The sequence below is a fragment of the Lynx rufus genome, unplaced genomic scaffold, assembly GCF_022079265.1.
Source record: "Lynx rufus isolate CCGP_SWC_20201006 ecotype Redwood Valley unplaced genomic scaffold, mLynRuf1.p SCAF_24, whole genome shotgun sequence".
Classification (NCBI taxonomy): domain Eukaryota; kingdom Metazoa; phylum Chordata; class Mammalia; order Carnivora; family Felidae; genus Lynx; species Lynx rufus.
In genome coordinates this window covers 9,675,917-9,698,608 of record NW_025814839.1, presented here as the reverse complement: position 1 = coordinate 9,698,608, position 22,692 = coordinate 9,675,917, and the positions used below count along the sequence as shown (strand labels likewise).

General features: G+C 41.5%; 1 pseudogene; it reads left to right on the top strand.

The window, feature by feature from the left end:
- The first annotated feature begins 3,131 nt into the window (after positions 1-3,131).
- On the top strand, positions 3,132-20,881 carry LOC124518490 (histone H3.3C-like; annotated as a pseudogene).
- Positions 20,882-22,692: the final 1,811 nt, after the last annotated feature.

Here is a 22,692-nt window from a genome sequence, read left to right as displayed (position 1 = left end):
TGGATGTTAGATCATTTTCATCACCTCTAAAGGAAACCCATTAGCTAGCACCCCCTTCCCTCTACCCCTTCACCCCTATCTGGTCATAAGCAACCACTAATCTTCTTTCTGTCTCTACAGATTTCTCTGTTTCTCTATTCTATTTCTCTATTCTCTATTTTTGATATGAAAGGAACCATATAATATGTTGGCTTACATGGCTGGTTTCTTTCACTTAGCATAACATTTTCAAGGGTCCTCCACACTATAGCAGGTACCAGAACTTTATTCCTTTTTATGGGCAAAATAATATTCCATTGTAGGGAGAGAGCACATTTTATTTATCCATTCATCAGTTGATGGACATGGGGGTTGATTGTGAATAATGCTGTTTATAAACATTGGTGTACATGCTTCTATGCAGACACGTTTTCATTTCTCTTGGGTCTATACCTAAGAGTCACAGTGCTTTCTTATCACTGAGAATCTTTCTTTCTACTCTTCTTTTAAAAAGTGCTTTTAGACTTATTGAGACATGAATGTTTTATCACATATCACACTGGCACATACTTAAAAAAAAAAACAGAAGCAAAGTATATTGGCTAAAATATTTTTTAAAAAATGTCTTCAATATAAAGTCCAGACCTTCTAAACCATTTTTTCTTCAATCATGGTTGCCAAAGTCCGAGTTCTCCTGTAAGATATCATCCCCTGTGCCATTAAGCACATAAGAGATGCAAGAATTCTTAAAAGATATAGCCCCACTGCTATCTCCAGGCAAGGCTCACCTCACCCTGACTGCTGCTGGTCAACAGTGATTTTACACCATTGAACTTAAGATCCATCTAGATCTCAGAGAGGTTAATATGTGAAAAAAAAAAACAAAACATGCATCTTCAAATTCACCAAATACAGTCATTTCCTGTTTACTTGCCTATATCCTACACAAAAGATCATACGTGTCTTGAGGACAGGAGCCAAGCTGATACATCCTTGTATTCATTCATGCATGTAAGTCAACAGAAATATACGAAGTGCCTAGCCCACACAAAATACATGAACCAATGCATGCTGACCTATTTTGGAAATTAAAACTCACTTACCTCCCGCTTGCGGAGCACCCCCAAACTGTTCACGTCTCTGAGCCATTTCCCCATCTGTGAGACGCAGATAATGGCGAGATCAAAAACTAGCCCATGCGCGCAGGGCATCTAGGAGACATCCTGCAGACAGTGGGCTACTTAAAAACACTTGTGGAATGAAAGAATAAGTGAATGATAAAATCTTTACCATTGCAGCTAAAATTTCCTGCCCATCTGTCTGTGGGCCAGACACTGTTCAATGCGTTTTGTGCGTGAGAACTCGTTTTCCCCATACCTCATTTAATCCTCACGATGACCCCACAAGGTAAGTACTGATATTCCTCCCAACTGACAAATGAGGGAACTGAGGCACAGAGGGATAAATGAATGAATGGTGAATGGATGAATGAATGAATGAATGTTGACCTATGTTAAAATCCCAGACTTTCCATTTCTAGGGGGTAAACTAGTCAGTCCCCTCCCCATTTATAAAATGGGGAAGTGGATCACTTGTATCCCACAGGTGGATGCTGAAGAGGATATGAATCCGCGTGTGGTAAGCACCTGGCTCAGGCACAAGTGGGCAAAATGAAGGCTGACCCATCCGTTAGGAAAAGACCTTCACCTGCTTGGCCAGTGACCTTGGGCAAGTCACATAAGTTCCCTGACCTTGCTTGCTTCCTCATCTGTAAAGTGAGCATATGAGCATATCCCCACGGTAGTGGTGAGGAAGCTTGAAATTACCCCCCGCAAAGCCCCTAGCTCAGCCAGCCACATCCTTAGAGGAAGCTTCATACTGACAAGGGGTCCTCACGCAGCCAGGTCTGCTTTCCAGGAAAGCCAAACAGCCCAAATCAGCTCCTCTCTGAAGACGAATCCGACACGTGCCTGCAGTGCCAACCCTTCGAGCTGTCAGGCGGGCTGGGCAGAACCCAGTGGGTGCGCTCTGCTTCTCCCAAATGAATAAATCATTACAGGAGAGCACTATGCATCCCACTAGCATCCATAAGGACCTGAATTATATGTAACAAAGCAGCAAAAGCAATTTATCCCAGGCACGTGCAAGTCATAAAATGGGAGTTCTCGGGTGCCGGAGACAATTTTCAGATATTGCAGCTTTTATCAAAGCAGTAAGGCCCACCAAAGGAGCACCCTGCCCCATGGGTGCGAGGATGCCTTAATCGGGTTTACTTATTATCAGAGGAGAGAAATCTAACTCTCTCTCGACTCTGCCACCGCCCCCCACCCACCACCCTGGTATGGCTGCTTCTGAGCTCAGGGGCTCTGGGATATGGGGACGAGCTGCCAAGAGCAACCGCCCTTCTAGTGGGAGCCATCTGTTGAGAAGCTGGGGGTGGGACCAGGTGTGCTCCAGATCCCTGGAGGAAGAGAGGAGAGAGAAGAAGGGAATGTAAGAAGAGAAAACGGTATGGTAACAAAAGCTCTAAACCAGAGCTCAAGGGTCCCGCCTTTGCCACTGATTACAGGCAGGGAAACTGAGGCACAAAAAGGTTGAGTAACTACTTGTCCCAGATCACACATGGAGAGAGGAGAGGAGCTGGAATGACAGCCCAGCTAGGCTCGATAGACATTTATTCAGGACCTACTATGTACTGGTACTAGGGACACAGAGTAGAGATGTCCCCACATCTCTGGGACTGTCCCCACATCTCTATGGGACAGCAGTATGGGACTGCTGACTGCCTCTCCTGCTGCATTATCAATGACTGTCCTTATGACTGGGCTTCAGCCCACAAGCCTGCCTTGCTGATGATGCGCAAATGTGCCAAGTATATTCCTATCTCAGGGCTTCTGACTTGCTGTTCCTTCTGCCTGAAACACTGTTCCTCCAGATTTTTACACAGCTGACCCCTCAACCTCCTGCCTCTGCTCAAATGTCACCTTCTCAGACAGGACTTCCCTACTCACCTTATCCAAATTTGCAAGCCCCTCCCCTGCCATGACACTCCATCACCTTGTCACGTGTTGGATTCTCCTAAAGCAAACACAGAGATGGAGTGTGTCGTGTAGAGGGGAAAGCAGGTGTGGATAAAAGACGGAAGAGAAACTATGACATCAGTTCAACATAGCTTCATCCACCCGGGCGACAAGTTCTGCGAGCAATATGGCCCACCAGTGCGTCTGGAGTCAGGAGGCAATGGCCAGGCCTTTGGACCCCACACCTCACTGAGGCACGGGATGCAGGTTGCCCTGGGAAATGTGTGAGCTTGGGCAAGGTGGCTCTCTGCAGCTCAGGCAGACCCTGAGGAGGAACAGGTGGGGGCTATCTGCTGACCACTCTCCCTGCAGCTGCTGAGCAAGTCCTTCCTCGATGGGAGACGTGGGTGGTACATCTCCATGTCTACAACACCCTTTATCCTGCTTTCTATTTTTTCCCAGTGCTTACCACCACCCAACATTGTATATAACCACATATTTACTTGTCTCTTGTCTCTCTGTGCAGCTTTCCATGAGGTGTTCAAGGATACAGGCAATGGCTGTCTTGTTCTCATTTCCTGGAACAGTTCTTGGCACATAGCAGATACCCAGTAAATATTTGCTTAATCAATTAGTAAATGAATGAATGAATGTCCTCCATCGCTCCCAGTTTAACAGGAGAGACTGAACAAGTGAACAATTACATTTCAGTGGTGAGTACTGCTGATATCCTAGGTCAGTGGGTGGTATCCAACCAAGCCTGGGGTGGGGAGTGTCCACGGAAAGCTGTCTGACTCTGAGTCTGCTGCTATTTCCACTTATACCACGACAGGACGAGCAAGACAGATTCAGCCTTTATTGCACTCAGGGCTACCCCCTCATCTTGGTATATTGCACATGGTACTTAACCATTTCATGTTTTTATCAAAAATTTTTTAATGTTTTATTTATTTGTGTGAGAGAGAGACAGAGTATGAGCAGAGGAAGGGCAGTGAGAAGGAGACACAGAATCCAAAGCAGGCTCCGGGCTCTGAGCTGTCAGCACAGAGCCCGACGTGGGGCTCGAACTCACAAACTGTGAGTTCATGACCTGAGCCGAAGTCAGAGGTTTAACTGACTGAGCCACCCAGGTGCCCCACCATTTCATGTTTTTATGTATTGCCTCTCCAACCGCATTAGAACTTCTCTGAGCCTAGGGAGCACATCTTACATATCTTTTCTTTATCCAATTCAATGCAACCATGGTGGTTTGGGTACCACTGTCACCCCCTGAACCATTACTGAGCATATGAAAAGGGCCTTTAAGCAGGAAGACAGCACGGCTGTGGGTAACCAGGTTTTCTAACCTCCAGTTTGGACATAAGATGTGTAAAAATAAAAATAGCTGTTGCTTGGTGAGGACCATGTCCAACCAGATGCTACGCCAAGCACTTTGCATACATCGCACCTGTCAACTATTATGGCAGCCTTGCAAGGTAGAGGCTTGAATATTGTCTCCATTTTACAGATAAAGAAACTGAGGCTCACAGAGGGGAAAACATTTGCCCAAGGTCACACAGTCGATATGAGGTAGAGCTAATAGGCACACTTGAGCTGATGATGTTCTTTTTTTTTTTTTTTTTTTTTAATTTTACTTTTGGGACAGAGAGAGACAGAGCATGAACGGGGGAGGGGCAGAGAGAGAGAGAGACACAGAATCGGAAACAGGGATCAGCCCAGAGCCCGACGCGGGGCTCGAACTCACAGACCGCAAGATCGTGACCCGGCTGAAGTCGGACGCTTAACCGACTGCGCCACCCAGATGCCCCGAGCTGATGATGTTCTTAACCATGACACTGATCTTTTGGGGCTAATGAGACAGATTGCTTTAATTCAGCATAGAATCATAAAATCAGGGTGGTGAGCTCAACATCTCCATCAGCCTGAAGTCACCAGGGTTTCTGTGTTTCTGTAGGGAGCAGAACCAATGACCACTCAGCCATATTCGTTCTCATCTCTGTAACAATTCCAGATGTCTTTGCTCAGGTGTCAGTTGTGTCCTCATCAGAAGCTGTCCCCATCATCAAGCTGTCTCCCAAAGAGATTCATGTGATAGCATGAAGGTTAAGTGATTGTATCCAGATCCTTACAAACAATGGAAACCTGGCTCTTTCAACACACCGAGAGAGGTATCATCCCTCTGGGTTAGACTCACATTAGCCACACTTTGAGACTGATGTATAAACCAGATGACAACGTATTCATTTGCAAAGAGAGATTACTATTGTAGAGATTGGTTCTGAAAAGCTATGCAACCAGTATTTTCTCTCCTGGTAAGAAGACCAGCCTGGGGAAATAAATAAGAATATGGTTTCTTGATGAATAAAACTGGGACAAGGAGAGATGGATGCATTCATTTAGTCTTTAGTGGCAATAGACTGAAATGGCTGGAAACAAGCATCTCATGGAAAGGATAATTCAGATGGAATCATCACTATCACAAGTCGACTGGCAACAATATCTGTATCTATCTTGTGGTAAAGATTTTTGGTTGCTGCCAAAAGGCCACTGTCAACCTCCTTCCCCATGGCTGTTTCACACTATAGAGATTGGATAAACATACATTCACTTTCCTTGGAACTAAGGGTAATCAACTCTGGCTAATGAGACATAATGGTAAGTCATCTGGGGGGCTTCTGGAAAGGTATCTGGCTTCTTAGTGAAAGGTACAGAGGCAAGAGAAGAGCTCACAAGTACTAACTCTTTCCCCCTCTTTCTGCTTTAAATGTGGATGTGATATTTGGGGCTGCAGCAGCCATCTTGTATCCATGAGGAAGACGAAAAGCCAATTTACTAAGGATTATAGAATAAAAAGGAAGAAAGAGAGTTAGATCATTGACAATGCTGTTGACCTACTACACCAAAACTGAAACTTCCTACATCCAGAATTTCTACTAAGGAAGTTCATTAAATGTCTTTATTGCTTAAGCCATTATTGTTTCAGTTCTCTGTTGCACTATTACAAATCACCCCAAAAGTTAGTGGCTTAAAACAACCACCATTTATTACTTGTCGTGATTCTGTGAGTTGACCAGCCTCAGCAGGGTGGCTATTCTACTCCATTTGGGGCTGACTGTGGCGGCAATCATCTGGAGGTTCAACTGGAAGGAATGCTCAAAGCAGCCCATTTGCATGACTGGCAGTCAGCTAACAGCTCAGCCTCTCTCCCTATGGCTTGGGTTTTCCACGGCATGGCAGCTGGGTTCCAAAAGAGAGTCTTCCAAGTGTGCAAAAGTAGAAGCTGCAGATCTTTCACAGCTGAGCATTTGGAAATTACACGATACCACTTCTACTTCATTCCGTCTTCTTGAAACAAGTCACCGGGTGAGCCTGGATTCAAGGGGAAAGAGACCCTGCCTCTTAATGGGAGGATGGAAAGAAAGTTTCAGCCACCTTTAATTGACCATAGTTATCACTCTGATTTTCCACAACTTGCAGCTGAAAGCATTTCTCTAAACCTAGCCTTGCCCCTGGAACAAGAGATATTCAAAGATCAAGACTCCCTCTCCACTGAAACAAGCTGTAGTGATTGCATTCAAGGTTGGCATTTGCAACTCTGTCCTCCAGGCTTCTGTGGCAGATCGTGATGGACACAGCCTTTCTTCAAATATGTTAATAAGTTCAATCACATGACAGACAAGTCTTGCAGGCCTAGCCATCCTATCTCTTTAACATGACTTTGCATTGCTCTGCTTCAATCTATAGTATATTGACTTCATGGTGTAACTCTCAAAAAGCAATCTTCACTCCCTATACTTTCCAAGTGCTCGAGAAAACATTGCTGTAGCCCCCTACACCTGGCATCAATCTTCATCAAGATCCTTGCCCTGTGTGCCTCACAGGGTTGTTGAAAGAATCGGTTGCGATGAGAGCTGGAATAGTACCTTGAAGTGGTTACCAGGGATTACTGTTATCATAATCAAATACGCATGTTGTGTCAGCTATGGTTGTTTTGGTAACAAGTGACATAAAACCCAATTTAAACTAGCTTAGCAAACAGGAGAAATGCTGGCTGGGAGTCTGAGGGAGTCTTGCCAGTTTCAGGCATGGCAGGATCCAGCAGCTCAAACATCGTCAGCAGGACCTGCCTGATCTCCTGCAGGCTGCTTCATTTCTCAACAAGAGAGTTGCAAGCAGCTTCAGGTGCACATCTTGCTGGGTGTGCTTTCCCTAACTCTTTACCCAGAGGTCCTTCTCCTCAATGTTACTGGCCCAAGTTGGGCAATGTGCCCATCCCTTAACCAATCCTTATGGCTGAGGGCACATAATGAGCTGCCTGGCCAGGGCCTGGGTCACATGATGACTCTAGATCTGATGGGATCAGTTCGACCCAAATTGTATGGATTGAGAAAATGTGGGGTACTGTTACCGCAAGAAGGACAAATAGCTGCCCAGTGTGCATGACATGGTGGAAGACCACTAGGTGAGGAGTCTGGAATCTGAGTTATCACCTTTGTCCTGCTGGATGACTCACTCTTGCTCCTGAAGCTTGCATTTGGCCCATCATGACCTCAGGGATTCTATGTTGTGTCGATTCACTATCGGGTCATCATGGTATCTGACTAAATCTGACTATATTCCTTAGAGATTCCTGAGAGTGAGTCTGATTAGTATACCTCATGTCCTTTTTATAAAGTCTACATCCTTGGCCAGGCTACGGAACAGCTACCCCTGCGTCGTGGGCCACCACCAGTCTAATAACGGATGATTGGGAAAAGAAGACGCATGGCATAAAACATGGCTAACTTAGCAGGTACACCATGAGTGAGCAGGGAACACGGATGTGACAACAAGCAGGGAAATGGAGTCATCATGGCAAGGAGCAGAAGGGAAGACTGTGCAGCTCCATGAGAGACAGGGGGGACTCTCCCTGCCCTCCACCCCCAGAAGAAAATCGATCCTGGTCTTAGAAGACCTGTAGAATGACTCACTTAATACTGAGCCCAAATTTTCATAGCAAATCATGGGAGAAAAAAGGGCTTTGATTTGGAACTTTAGCTTGAAAAACGAAACTGAGCTTACCAACATAACAAAATTTAGGCTACCATTTCAACTATGCATGAATTCTTGTGAAGAACGAAAAATGTATTAAGTAGTGAGTTTTTTTTCGTGTAATTTTTGTGACAAAATCCTTCACTTCAGGTTTGGTTTTCACAGTATGATAGCAAAAAGGTCATTTAAAAAATATTCAAGGGCTTCACCAATTTTTTCCTAAGGCCTGCTAGAATCTTTTGATATTTAAATCTTTCTCTTTTGAAGTGCTCACCGAGTCACTTTCCTTGTCGTTTTTTTTTTTTTCTTCAACTGTTAACTCTTTTGGGGTTGATATGATATTCAAAATATTGAATAACCAGCGTGATACAGGCATCAACCGACCAGAACAGTGGCCACAACAGCCGGTGTGGTGGACCCTGGGAGGTCCAGCTGAATATGGCTCTAAGACCACCTGATTCTCTCGGGTCGTCTGTGATTCTTCTGTTCTTTAAGCATGTCTCAGCACCACTTTGATCAGGAATCCCGCATCTTGGGCAAGATTTTCAATTGACCGCTTGCTGCTGGATTACACTGCATATGCACCAGGGTCAGACATTTGGTGAAAGACTGATTCTCTTTGACAGTATTTCTTGGTTGGAAGAACCAGCAATCCATTCAAGGGCATTCAAAATTCAGGGGGTCCTTCACAGAGACTGAACCACCAGGAAGCTGCCATGGCAGAAAAGGATTCATGCTAGGGATGATAACTTAATCATTAAAAAAGTGTTAATAACTGAAATTGTATAATTATTGAAAAAAAAATGAAATGACAAACTTCCGCTTTTCTACACAACTTCATCACCTCATGGACTCAGATGATAGACACTCAGTGACAAAGACCCCTGAATTCTATTTGTGAACTGGCTTGAATGGACTGCCCTTTCTTGCACCCACGGAGTCCTAACAAAGACCAGCAGGATTTACAAGTTTGGGTCACCATTGGTTTCAACAGAACTATCAGAACTACATGGAAAAAATACGATGACCAGGTATTAGTCTGATACTTTCTGAATCTGTTTCCTAATGAAACATTCAAATATCAGCCTGCATTTCAAACTAGAAATCCTATTTGTAAAATTCAGGACAGATCTCTTACTCAGCAGTAGACTTTATGCCCCCAATTCAGATAGCAGGCTTGCCTTGCTAATCGCGGAACAGAACACATCATGAACACAGAGGATTGGAGAAGCAGATGAACTGAGGAATTTCTTGACTGTGTCCTCTTGTAAGACTTTGGCGTTCTGATCCTTAGCCTCAGGAGTCAGGGCTGGGGTGGGCCCAGGCCGCTGGGTGTTTTTCTGCCCCCAGTTTTGAGGAACAACAGCAATTACTTCATGTTCTGCAATGTTAATTAACTGGAATGGGTCAAAGGCTCACCCAGATCAGAAACAGTTCCGAAAGTGGACTCGTGAATTCTGCAGACTGTGAATTTTCCTTAATTAACATATTAACATACTTCCTTCCCATGCCTGAAGCCAGAGTTTTTCAGTCTTGGAAACAGAAAAGCAGGAGGATCTAGTGGTCACTGGCTCTCCAGCATAGTGATACAAAGCTGAGGTTTTGCAGCTAGACAAATATGGATATCAATCTTGGTTCTGTTCCCTGCTAATTGCGTGTTCTTGGATAAATGCACTTCGCCTGTGTGGACCTCAGTTTTCTTATCTGTAAAATGAGGAAAATAATAGCATCTATCTCATGGGGTTGTTGTGTTAGGTATGAGGTGCTCCTAAGGCCTGACACATCACATATGTCCAAAAACTATGAATTTGACCCAGTGGTAGACAATCTTTTTTTTTCCCCTACCAAATGTTCATTATTCTTCCCTGTAGTAATAGTTCTTTGGGTTTCCTTTGAGTAACCACTCCTCCTCTCTAGCGTGGTTCAAGGGGTACTAAATAAATCCACCGTGAGTTCAAGGCTGAATCTGTATGAATTTTCTAGGGCTGCATAGACTAGGTAGCTTAACAACGGAGACTTTCTCATGGTTTTGGAAGTCTGAGGTCACGGCAGTGGCAGGGCTGAGCTCTCCTGAGACTTCTCTCCCTGACTTGCTGATATACTTCCTCTCCCTGTGTCTTCATGGGGTCTACCCTCTGTGGGTCTGTGTCATAATTTCCTCTTCTAATGAGGACTCCGGTCATGCTGGATTAGGGCCCACTCATATGACCTCCTTTAACCTTAATTACCTCTTTAAAGGCCCTGTCTCCAAATACATTCACCTTAAGAGGTCCTAGGGCTCAGGATCTCAACATATGAATTTGGGGGAGTCACAATTCTGCCATAACAACTTGTGACCTAGATCTGGCCAGAAAACTCTCCTCCCCCTAATCAGAATGATTGATTCAATCCTAGACATTTTTTTTAAACTTAAGTACAGAGAATTTCTTCATCTTCAAGGTGAGTGTTGCAAAGACAACGTGGAATGGAGCTGCTGTGGTCACCATGTGGAAAAGGTCAACATAGAAGAAAACGTAAAAGAGAAATGGAAAGAGAAAGACTGAGTCCTGAAATTATCTGAGCCTCTGGATCCTGCCGCACCTAGAGCTCCCTTTGACAGTTCACTCACAGAACCCACTAAAATCCTCTTTTGTGGCTTGAGCCAGTTGGGAGTTGAGTTTCTATCACTTGCAACCAAAGAAGTCTTGACATGCATGCCCCCTACTTATTTTTTTTAATGTTTATTTATTTTTGAAGTGGCGGGGAGGGAGCAGGGAGAGGGAGACAGAAGATCCAAAGTGGCTCCGTGCTGACAGCAGAGAGCCCAATGTGGGGCTCAAACTCACAAACCATGAGATCACGAACTGTGCTGAAGTCGGACACTTAACCAATTGAGCCACCCAGGCGCCTTAGCCCCTACTCAATTATTAAGGAGCTTGTAGAGCCCAAGTAAATAGAATGGGAGAGGATTGAGGAACAGAGCTGGAAAGTAGAGGAATATTTACAGAAATTAGGCAGGTAACCATAACCATTAAATGCAGGAATCAGGGTAGATTTCATAACAGATGTATATTCCTTTAACCTAGCCTAATGTAAGAAAATTTGACTCTGCATGGTAGTTAAGACAAGGAGTTCTTCACCAAGCCATAGACTTCTCGAAGACAGCAATATTGTCTCATTCAGATGCAGTGTAGCTCTGGTGTCCAGCATGAAACAGGCACACAAAAAATATTTGTGGACTTGGATGAGCTTACTAAGAAATCTTTTGCACTTTATGGTTCAATATAGACATCCTTTAAATAATGGATTTGGCATAGTATTATATCTGCATTCACTGTTGAAGAGTTACATTGATAATCATAGAGCAGCCAAGTATTAATTTTAACAATGTCTAATAACTCAGAGAAGAAACTCTCAAGTGGGTCCCCTCACCATTAGCTGACCTGTAACTGGCCCCTTCTTTACCTATCAACTGCATTATAATTCTCTGTTGCAACATGGAACTACTTGGCACCCATTACAGCCCCTTGTGAAAGGGGTTTGGATGGGAAAAGAGGAGAATGTGTATTTATGACACTGGATAACAGCATGGAGTGGGCAGTGTGACCTTGCTGTACTTGGATTACTGCACCACTGGAGAAGAACACTGAACTTCGGGTTTGACTCTGAGTTTTGACTCTGAGTTTCTATCAAGCTGCTGGTAACCTGCCTGTCCTCCTCTCTGGATAGAAATTACTCCTTACCCTGGAAAGGAAGTAAATGTCTCTGGCACATAGAGCTTATCTCTAGGTTTACCACCTCCGAATATAAGCAAATATCTTCCAGGAAGAGGACAGAACTTACTCACCCTGGGATGTCTCCAGGAAGAGAGAGGTCTCTACCTTTGGTTTGCTATTCAATCATTCCTAAACAAAGACCATTTGAGAACCCAAGAAATCCAGGGAGAATTGTCTCCCAACAAATACATGTTGAGATGATGCAGGGAAGGAATCTAGATTCCTGAGTCACCAGATGGAGGATAGCCTTCCCCAACCCATGACCAAGGCTTTCTCTTACCAAGAAATATACTTTCATGATGCTCAACCACTTGGTCTTGTCTATTATGGCAGTTAAGGTTAACTATCTTGACTAATAAAGATGACTTTAATGTACACCAGACAAATTATACTTGCATGAGAAAGAAGAGAGTTAGATAATGTGTAGTAAGTTCCAAATGATAAGGATGGGGATGGGATTTGGGAGTGGGCAGAAGATTATGAAGAAGTCTTCATCTTACTAGTGATAGACTAAAAGAAAACAGAATTTGAAAGACAAGCCACAGTTGTCCAGGGACGCACCCCCCAGTCTCTGCACACCCAAATGTCATCAGCAGCCCCCCTCCCCACTCTCGTGCATGAACATTACACTGAGCCAAAGCTGTGAATGACTTTCACACCAGTTTAGAGCTTTTCAGATCATCTTAAGCTCAATTACAGCTAAACCAATAATATACCCCAAACATCATTATTGGAGAATCACCAACCAGGCCCGCTAATTGTATTTGCAGCTTCTTCATCATATTAGTCAAGTCATAAGTGCAGCATGCTCTTCCCAGAGGATAACCGTTCACAAGGCCAATTTCCTTAGGATGAGACTTTCATATCACATCAGTTTGAACTAATGTGTCTCGGGAAATAAACTGTCAGATCAATAACATCTGCAACCAGAAAATATTGGTGGCAAATAGCAGAGTACAGCCTGCAGTTGAGACCAATATGATCCTTACCTGACACTTGGAAGCTGTCATGACTCAGAAGCTCTGGGGCTTTCCAAGGGGTCAATTTGGAGATGCTGTTCACGTTCCCTGGCAAGACACAAGGAAGCTTCATTATAATACTTTGTGACCTTTTCCTCAGAGGCTCACCATATCATTACTAACCTGAAAAAAGCAAACATTTATTAAGCCCCTTCTGTGTTCCAGGCTTGATGCCTTGAGCAGCGTATGTAATGATAAGCAGTCTTTATGGAAGTCCACAAAGGAGTTCAAATTCTAGATCTAAAACTTCGTAAAGGCAAGTTTCCTTACTTCTCTGAGTCTCAGTTTCCAAATCTGTACAATATGAAATAACAATAACTACTTTCCAGGGCTGTTTTAGTGATTGAAGAGAAGGTATGGGTTGTGCCCATTGTAGTGCATAGCACACAATAGGTGCTCAATAAATAATAGTTATTGCTATGACTCTAGGTACTTCTTTGTAACTGAAGTTAAACAAATTAATGTTTCCTCCTCAAGTGGGCCATTTGAGGGAAGTTTACCACCAATCTAGATTGACCCACATAATCTTTCCAGGGAAATATAAAAGGCATGTCATTCTGTTTTTGAAGTAACAGAAAAAAACTGTCAGCTTCTCTTCTTGATGTTTTCCTATATTTTCAGAAAAAAGCCCTTGACATAACCTAGCATTCTATGAGTATCAGATAAAGATTGAAAAGTCAGTAAAGAAATACAAAAAGCATGGAAGGCTGAGAAGTATTTAACAATCCAGAGTCGGGGTTCCTTTTGAACCAGTAAGTCCTGGGATTGAATTCTAGATCAGGCACTTAGCAAAGGTGTGACTTTAGGAAAATAACAGAATTTCTGAGCCATGGTTTACTCAATGCAAGACAGCAACACTGTCTGCCTCCAGGAGGTAAGGTCAAAACTAAATAAGGTGATAAATAGTCAAACTTTAGTGACTGTTAATTCTCATCCCCTCCTTCTCATCTCCTATCATTACAAGCTTCAAGTTAATTCAGTAAATGTGTATTGGGCACTATGATGGACACTGGTGATACCGTGTAAATGACACTGACAAGGTCACTGTCTTCATGGCTCCAACCACATTCTGGAGGGGAAAAGATAAATTACTCAGCCAATCCCACAAATCAATGGAAAATTACATTTGTGAGGAGAGCTAAAAAGAAATGATGTAGGGCATTAATGAGAGTTCTCTAAAACCACCTGGCCGAGGCATTAAGCAAGGCCTCCCTGAAGAAGATCTCTCTCTCTTGCCCATTCTGGGTTGTAAGCATATTTCCTAATGGTGACAGGACAGAAAGTGGCACTGAGGCGGTAAGCTAGGGCCCAAGTCATGCTGGGCTTTACAGGGTAAACTGCAGGGCCACCATGTTGCACAGCCACGGGAGACACCAATTAACTGAACACACAGCCTGTTTTGCAAGACCAGCAGCCTTGGGAAGCAACATGCAGAAAAGAGAAACCATAAATAAAATGCAGAGTGTGTGAGAGAAAGCATTCAGAAGAAAACAATTATGGAACCTTCAAGTGCACCTGTGATGGAGTAATAGAGCAGACCAACATTCCCACCACATAAAACCAGAAAAGCCAGATCGAACACAAACACACAAAAATTCTATTTGAAAGCCCCAGGGTGCCTCCAAGACTTGCTGTACAAAAATCCTGGAAAGAAAGGAAGTTCAGTGAGATGCACCTGACATTGGGCACATCACCTTTTCCCTTGGGGCACTGATGACTCTTAAGCATCATGGGGAGAGAATCTCAGAAGCAGGGCAGAGGGCAGCTGCTAAAAGGCATAGAAGCCATCAGAGTGGTTAGGATGCTTCAGGAGGGCAGGAGACAAAAACTAGTATTTGGGGTCAGAACAGCTAGGAGTTGAAGGTCCAAAACAATTCCTTCCCAGGAAAGGAAGTAATGGGAAGTGATCCAAAAACACTGTGCCAATTTTCCCCCATTTGTGCTGTATTAGGTAAGCAGTCTAGAATGAAAGCAACGATACGAGACCTGACTTCTCAACGGACTTGATAAAGCAAAAAGGCAATGAAAGGAAATGATGTCCAAGTTAGAATTCTACACATCCTGAAAATAACCTTCGAGGAGGAAAGTGAAATAAAGATATCTTCAAACACATTAAAAAGGATAGAATTTGCCACCAGAAGATACAAGTGAAATAAACAATACTAAAGAGGGTTCTATAGGCAAAAGGAATATGATCCCAGACAGAAATGTAGGAAAGACTAATGAGCAACAGAAAAAATATGTATGAGGTAAATCTAAATGAATATGGAAAATATTAACAAGAATTCCCTGTGGGATTTTTTTCCCATTTTATTTATTTTAGAAAGAGTGAGCATGAGCAGGGAAGGGGCAGAGGGAGAGGGGGAGGGAGCTAGAGAGAGAGAGGTGGGGGGCGAGAATCTCAAACAAGCTCCATGTTCAGCACAGAGCCCGATGCAGGGCTCAATCCCACAACCCTGGGATCATGACTTGAGCCAAAATCAAAAGTGGGGACACTCAACTAACTGAGCCACCCAGGTGCCCATCCTATGGTTTCTTAAGTGCATGCACATTTAAGTGAATACAATTAAAAACACAAAAGGCAGAAAGAAGATAGAGTATAATAAGCCCTAGAATTTCTGGCAAGTGGTAAAAATACTAATTTACATTAGACTCAAATAAACAAAGAAGGAATGTCTTAATTTCCAGAGTAATTACTAAAATAAGGTATAAGTAATAAGTTAATAAAGAAAAACTGGTTTAATTTAAAAGTTTTTTTTTTGATTGGTCCAAATTAAGATTAAAAAGGGGGAAGGGGAGTAGAAATAGAAAGAATAGTAATATTATAGATATAAAACCAAATATATCAGTGATTATATTACATGTAAATAGACCAAATATTCCAATTAATAGACCTACTGTGTCAGACTATATCAGAATGAAATAGTTATATGCTGCTCATATGAGATACACCCTAAACATAAGGACACAAAAAGGTTGAAAGTAAAAGGAAGAAAAAAAATAAAACACTAACTAAAAGAAAGGCAATATAGTTATACCAATATCAAATCAAGTGAACTTGAAGGCAAGATGCATAACTAGATATAAAGAGGAAAACTCCAGTAAAAAGGTTAATCCACCAGGAAGATATAACAATTTTATATTCGTAAGCACGTAATGGCATACTTTCAAAATATACAAATCAAAAATCTAAAAAGAAAAGTAGACAAATCCATAATAGTAGAATATTTTAACAACCTCTCTCAGGAGCTAATAAAACAAGCAGACAAAAAAATTGGTAGGAGTATAAAGATCTAAGCAACATGATTAATGAACTTGACTTGTTTAACATTGGACTGTTTAGCAAGAGACTGGACACAGCTTTAAAAAAAACGTGGGGGGGGGAGCACCCGGGGGGCTCAGTCGGTTGAACATTTGACTTCAACCCAGGTCATGATTCTCGCTTTGTGGGTTTGAGCCCCGCGGCGGGCTCTGTGCTAACAGCTCAGAGCCTGGAGCCTGCTTCGGATTCTGTGTGTGTGTCTCTCTCTCTGCCCCTCCCCTGCTTGCACTCTGTCTCTCTGTCTCCCAAAAATAAATATTTAAAAAAAAAAAAAGGGGGATTAATGAAACGGGATAAGTCAGTGGGAAACATCCACTGCACCCAATGATAATAGAAGACACATTCTTTCAAGTGCACATGGAACATTGGCCCAAAATGACTAGAAAACTGGGTCATAAAACAAATGTAAACAAATAGCAAAGATGAATATCATTCAGAATATATATTCTTACTACAATGTAATTATGGAGGAATCAATAATGACAACTTAAAAATCTTTTAAAGGCTGCTCGGAAATTAAGAAAAAAAGTCACAAGGGGCACCTGGGTGGCTCCCTCAGTTAAGTGTCCAACTTCGGCTCAAGGCATGACCTCGGGGTTTGTGAGTTCAAGCCTCACATCAGGCCCTCTGGTGTCAGCAGAGAGCCCATTTGGATCCTCCCTCCCCCTCTCTCCCTGCCCCCCGCCTCATTCTCTCTCTGTCATTCTCTCTCTCTCTCTCTCAAAAATGAATATTTTTTAAAAAGGAAAAAAATCACAAAGGAAATTAGGAATACTTTATTAGGAATAAGATAGAAAGTATGGAAAGTAGCTAATGCCCTTGTTAAACAAACACTTAAGGCTTGAAATGGATCTCCCAGAAAAGAAACAAGGATGTTAATCAATAATATAAATATCCACCTCAAGAAGTTAAAAAAAGAACAATAAATCAACTCAAGAAATTAGGAGGAAGAAAATAATGGAGATAAAAGCAAAAATCAATGAAATAAAAAGAAAACTTGCAATAGAGATAATCAAGAAAACTCTAAACTGGTTCTTCAAAAAGGCTAATAAAAATTGATAACTGCCAAGTAAGAGCTTATGGGCATTGAAAAGATAATATTATTTTTAATCTTACCATCGTTAATATTAAGGAGAGAGTACTATAAACAACATTATGCCAAAAGAATTTGACGATTTAGATGGGACCATACAAGCTAGAAGAACACACCCTACCAAAACTGACACAAAGAAAAATAAAAAATCTGAATACTTCTGTATCTATTAAAGACATTGAATCTGTAATTAACACTCCCACAAAGAAATCTCCAGGCCCAGGTATCTTCACTGGTGAGTTCTTCCAAGCGTTTAAAAAAGATGTAACACTGACATACACAACCTCTACTAGGAAATATAAAAAGATGAAACATTTCTCGATTCACTTTTTGAGGTCAGCATGACCTTGCTACAAACACCCAGATACCAAAACCTGACAAGTAAATTACAAGAAAAGAAAATTACAGTCCAATCTCTTTCACATACCCGGATACAAAACTCCCAAACAAAATATTGTGAAATCAAATGCAGTACTTACATAAAAAGGATGTTATATCGTGACCAACTTTGGTTTATCCCAAGAGTACAAAGTTTGTTTTATGTCTGAAATCACTAAGACCCTCAATATTAATGGAACGAAGGACCAAAAAAAAAAAAATTAAGAAAAAAAAGGTTCCTCTCAATAGTTGAGGAAAAGGATTTGAAAAGAGTCAAATACTCATTGCTTAATTTTAACAATCTAAGTCAGTTTTGATAAGGAATAGCTACAAAACAACCAAAGCCATCATACATAATGGTGACATATTGAAAATGTCTTCTCTGAGGCTGGGAATGAGTTAAGGATGCCCATTTCCACCACTGCTACCCACCACATCACAAGTCCTACAGAACCAGCTGTTCAGCCCATGCCTCTGGCAACTTCCTCCTCCTTCCCTCTACCCAGTTAAAACCACTCCTGCAGGTCCGCTGCACCCACACCTTCCTGTTCTCCATCATTAATGGACTGTATGTTTCCATGGCAGCCACACCTCCAAAGGGTCCAAATCTCAGCCTTGGCAATGAGGAGGGGGGAGTCCTTCTAAGTTTCCAAGTGTCTTCACTTATTCACTGCTTTCTCCAGTCGCTCTTCTGTGCTCTTTAGAGTTACCCTCTACCGTCTGAACTAGCTACCCACCTTTTTACTAGTTGTACTAGCTAACACATTTTCATATTAACTTTCCCCTGTTCAAATTACTGGCCTGGTTTCTGTCTCTTCACTGAACCCTGACTGATACGAGACGTAAATAAATGCAGAAATAAATAATGTTCACGGATTAGAAGACTCAACATTGTAAAGTCATTCTCCCTAAATTAAGCTACAGATTTAACAAAACCCCAGTCAAAATCCCAACAGGTTTCTTTTTTTGTTGGAATTGATATGTTAATTCTATAATTTACATGGAAATAACAAGGGTCCAAGAATATCCGTGACAATCTTGATGATGTCAAGATTGGAAAATTCAAGCTTCCAGATGTTAAGAATTATGATAGGGGTGCCTGGCAGGCTCAGTTGGAAGAGTCCATGACTCCTGATCTCAGGTTTGTGAGTTCACGCACCATGTTGGGTGTAGAGATTAAATAAATAAATAAAAACTTTAGAAAACAATTATGATAAAGCTACAATAATTAAGACAGTGGGGTAATGGTGCAAGGTGAAACAAAGAGCTCAGTGGAAGAGAATACAGAGTCCAGAAACATACCTATAATATGTTTCTGGAACTCTTCATCACTCCAAGCTTTACCCTGATTTACAAGAGACATTATTGAAGTGCAGTAGGGAAAGACATTATTTTTGAAAACTCAGTTGATGGAAATCCACACTGGGGTGGGGGGAAGAATCTTGCCTCACAAATTACATACAATAATAAATTCCAGGTGGATGGTAGACTTAAATGTAGAGGTACAACGATAAAGCTTCTGAAAGACAAACCTAGAATAGGTGAAGATTGTTTCCACAGGACCTATATAAAACACTTTCCAAATTAAATTATCCTTAAATTTGATGTCATTAAAATTAAGAACTTCTGTTCATTAAATTCACCAATAAGATATTGAGGAACTGCTAAACTGTTTTCCTCAGTGGCTGTGCCTACCAGGAATATACAAAGTTTCCAATTTCTTCACATCCTCACCAGCACTTGTTCTTCCCTTTCACTATTTGTTTTTCTTTCTTTCTATTATGGTCATCTAAGTGGATGTGCAATGGTATCTCCTTATGGTTTTGATTCACATTTCCCTAATGACTCACAAAAGAACTGAGTACTAATCCATGCTACAACTTAGATAAACCTAAAAACCAGTATGCTAAGTGAAAGCAGCCGGACACACTAGGTCACATATTGTGTGATTCTATTTATAGGAAATGTACAAAACAGACAACCTATACAGACAGAAAGTAGATTAGTGATTGGCAGGGAAGGGGGGGGGGGAGATGAAGAATGGGGAGTGGCTGCTTAATAGATTTCCTCTTGGAGTGATGAAAAGTTCTAGAACCAGATGGTGGTGATATGCTTAAGCAACATAATAAATGCACATGAAGACACTCAATTGTATTCTTTAAAACAGTAAAAATAATAAATTATATGTATTTGTATTTTACCACAATTAAAAAAACAAAACAAAACACCTCAACAAGAAGAAAATGAAGGGGCAAACAGAGTAGGGGAAGATATCTGCAATACCCATAACTACAAAAGCCTCATAGCCAGAATATACACAAATATACAAATTGACAAAAGAGACAGCCCAGTTTTTTTAAATGGGCAAAAAACTTGAACAGGCACCTCACAAAGAATATATAATCAGGAAATACAAAGTGCTCAATATCATTATTCATTAGGGAAATGCAAATGAAAATTTCAATAAGACACCACTGTATACATGCCAAAATAGTTTAATCCTTTTAAAATGACAATATCAAGTGTTGTTAAAGAAACAGAGTAACTACAATTCTCCTTCACTGTAAGTGTAATGAACATTGATACATTCACTTTGGAAAAGTGTTTGGTATCATCTAAAATCGCTGAACATACACATACCCTATCATCCAGCAAATCCACTCCTCAAAATAGCCCCAAACCAGAAACAACCCAAATGTCCATCAGCAGCAGCATGAAGAAATACATTGTGATATATTCTAAAACGGAATATTATGGAGCATTAAGAATAAACTACAGCGGTTAACTGACACCACCACACTGCCATGGTTATCTAATGCCAGTGCCTCTAGCTCACTGAGCTCCAGACAAAAAAGAGGGTAAGGTCTCTATACCAGGGCTTGTACAAAGCAGTCTGCCTATAAATCTACTGGTGATAAAGCACCGAGGAAGCAACTAGCTACAAAAGCCACTCGTAAGAGTGCACCCTCTACTGGAGGGGTGAAGAAACCTCATCGTAACTGGCCTGGTACTGTGGCACTCCACAAAATAAGACATTATCAGAAGTCCACTGAACTTCTGCTCTGCAAACATCCTTTCCAGCATCTGGTGCAAGAAATTGCTCAGGACTTCAAAACAGATCTGCGCTTCCAAAGCACAGCTATTGGTGCTTTATAGGAGGCAAGTGAGGCCTTCTGGTGGGCCTTTTTGAAGACACCAACCTGTGTGCTACCCATGCCAAACATGTAACAATTATGCCCAAAGCCACACAGCTAGCATGCCACATACGTGGAGAACATGCTTAAGAATCCACTATGATGGAAAACATTTCATTCTTTAAAAAAAAAAAATTCTCTTCTTCCAGTTATTGGTAGTTCTGAACGTTAGATATTTTTTTCCCATGGAGTCAAAAGGTACCAAAGTATATGATTCCAAGTGGAAAAATAGGGGACAGAAATCAGGTATTGGCAGTTTTTCCATTTTCATTTCCCGTGAATTTTTAATATAAATGCGGGGACATAAAGCATTAATGCAAGTCAAAATGTTTCAGTTAACACATTTCAGCAGTTCAACTTTATAACAATTATAAATAAACCTCTATATTTTTCTAGAAAAAAAGAGAATAAACCAAAGCTACATGAATAAGATTCACAAACATAATATTGGCCAAAAGAACCCAGATAAAAGAGCAAATTTCATAGGAGTCCATTTCTATAAAGTTCAAAAACAGGCCAAAATAGCCTATGGAGATAAAAACATAAGTAAAAACAGAAAGTTACCTGGAAGAGGGCGCAGAGGCATGGCTAGGGCACAGGCAAGATTCTAGCTCTTAATATGGGAGGTGATTACGTGGGTGGGTTCATGAATTCACCAATCTATATCCATATATTTGTGTACTTTCTGTTTGAATGTTACACCTCAATTAAAAATTGTTTTTAAGTGGCTGGATAAACAAACCGTGGCACAGACATACAATGGAATCCTACTCAGCAATGAAAAAGGAATGAACTATTGGTATCTGTAACAACTTGCACGAATCTAAAGGGCATTATGGTGAGTGAAACAAGACAGTCTCAAAAGTTACCTAGTATACGATTCCATTTGCATGACAGTCTCTGAAAACAAACAAACCAACAAACTACAGAATGGAGGACAGATCAGTGGGTGCCATGGGGTTAGTTTTAGTTTTGGTTGGCAAACTGGTCCCTGGACACAGGGGACAAGGAGAGGCTAAAGAGGCAGACACTCTAGATTGTCTGGTGGCAGGTGGCATGTTTAGTAAGTGAGGGAACTCACTTAGGAGGCTTGTTCTCGGTGGCCCCAAGCCAAGTAGATCCCTACACTAGCCACCAAAACCTTAAAAGTTTATACAGAGGCCTTAACTATAAGATTCAGTGACAGATTTGGTCCACATAGTCTATGTTTTTCAAAATGGCTTTTACTGTGGGAACTGTGGGTGGAACTCACATTTCAAGGACAGAGGAAGAGGTAAGGGGTCTCCAGTTGCCCAGATCTAGTTCTCAGGTCAACTAGTGGTCACGTCCTCTATCTGTTAGGATGGGTCAGGATGGGACACAAGAGTATTTTCGGATTATGGAATAGTTCTCTGACTGTGGTGATGGTTACACAAATTTATATGTATTAAAATTCATGAAACTGTGCACCCCTCCCAAAAAAGTCAGCTTTATTGTATAATAATTTTGTCAATGAAAAGTAAAGTACAGGCTTTGCAGTCAGACTTCCTTGGGTTTGAATAACAGACTAGGTGTTTATCTTGAGACAGATAACTTAATCTTCCTACTTCCCAATTTCCCCATAAGAATAATGGAGGTCATGGTGACCACCACCCTCCATAGGGTTTTATGAATATAAATATGCTAAAACATACAAGCATTTAGAACAGGTGGTACATAAATGCTTGACAAATATTAGTGATCATTATTAGTACACATATACATCATGTGAAATTTTTGTTATAAAGTGTGTAATTTTTAAAAAGCATTACTTTTTGACAACCCAAATGTTCATTAGCTGATGACTGGATAAACAAATGTGGTATACCCACACGAGAAAATATTCTTCAGAAATCCAAAGGAAATACTGACCCATGCTACAA